Source organism: Buteo buteo, chromosome 3 (assembly GCF_964188355.1).
Source record: "Buteo buteo chromosome 3, bButBut1.hap1.1, whole genome shotgun sequence".
Classification (NCBI taxonomy): domain Eukaryota; kingdom Metazoa; phylum Chordata; class Aves; order Accipitriformes; family Accipitridae; genus Buteo; species Buteo buteo.
This window is the reverse complement of record NC_134173.1, coordinates 55,534,601-55,536,359: the sequence shown is the minus strand read 5'-3', so window position 1 is coordinate 55,536,359 and position 1,759 is coordinate 55,534,601.

Here is a 1,759-nt window from a genome sequence, read left to right as displayed (position 1 = left end):
CTTTTCAACTACCTTTGGTGTAGATTTCATGTCATCTGTCTTCCCACCCCTTTTAGACTAATGGCAGTATTATACACAAATCCAATATGGAAGTATTTTTATTATGGAAAATCTTAATACACATTTGAGCATTTACTTAATTTCGCAGAAGTCAAGGTTGAGTACTTCATATCTGATTATCTGATTTTAAGATTGCTCTAATTAATTAGTTTACAACTTTTAGATGCCTACAGCTTTCTGGCTGTCTGGCTGGAACTCTGGAGATACCTTAACAAACATATGGTCCCCAGACTTGTGGCAAAAGGCATACAAAATTCTTTAAGAGCTGACCTTTGGAATAGGTCTAGTTAGATGGAAACCCATAGCTTTCTGCTGTTGGCTCTTTAAAGGAGAACTGAGCAGGAGGGTTCAGACACTACAGCTCAGTTTGTGGAAGGGCTCCCCAGAGTAATGATGGTCTTCCTTTCCTCAACCCCAATGAAGTCTGCATTGGTGGTATTCACAGAGTAACTATGGCATTTGTAGATACTTGGTTTGAAACTGAAGTAGTCACAGGGAAATTGAGACTAATTTTCAAACAGTATCACATCTCTGACAAGAACTGAGACTCTTGGAAAATAATTGAACCGTATTAAAATATTCTTGTATTTATGTAGTCAACATGAGGGAAGCTTGAGTGGCCTTTTTCTTGATTGAGCTGCACCTGTAAGCACAGTGTAAGTATTTTCTAGTTCTAGATACTGTTTATTTGGGTGAAAAGTTATCTTGGTGTCACCAGGTTAGTCTGATACCTGGAAGAATAAGATGAACCAAGTCACTGAACATGAACTCCATTGCCTTACCTTTTGCACGTGCAGTGGACTTAAGCAAGATAGAAGTCTGACTTTTTAGAAGTTCAGTGTAGGCTTTTTCTTGTATTTAAAAACAAAAAGTTAAAATACATCATTGCATTCAGAATGTGATGCTCCATTTCTAGAAGCAGCTGAGCCCTTTGTCCCAGAATTTAAGGACTGAGATTGGTAGAAAAGGTGGGTAAGATAATCTTAAACCTTTGAAAAAGTAGTTAAGAACACTAGTCACCATTCCTAGAATTGAATGTTAATAATCTGTTATAATAGGTAATAAAAAATAGAATCTGATTAAGAACAGGAAGAAGGGAAGAATATGGAGGGCAAAGGTTAATGAGGCTTTCTAAGGGAGAATTTAGTATATCCCTCAATTATCACTGAAAAAAAGTAACAATGACTTCTTTAATACATGAAAGCACTTGTCAAAAGGAAAAAGCAGTCATCAAATACATTTACAAAACAAAGGGCTACATTCCAGTCTGGAAGCAAGTTGGCAGACCATGACTAAAAAATTCCTTTGGGGATATTGAATCCACTTTTAGAAAGGAAAGACCATAGCTCACTCTATAGCAAATGAGAGTTCTGTCACTTAGGCTGTAATAAAGATGTTGCCTGTTTCCCTTACTGAAAGGATTTGAATTTCAGCTTGCACAGTAAAGTGCTTTACTCTAAACATAAATTTAAGCTATATGAAATAACATGACCTGAAAGTGCTGCGCTTTTTTGGTGTTTTTTTTTTTTCTTTTTAACCTTTATCCAACTGTTTAAGAAAGTTTTGAGTTAATAGGGTTCTGTAAAGTTACTCCGTGTACCTGGAGAAATCAAGGTATTACTGAAAATTAAAAAGCATGTAAGCAAATGAGGACTGGTGGAATATAGGAGAAGAAATACTTTACTCTGTGCCTTTATAC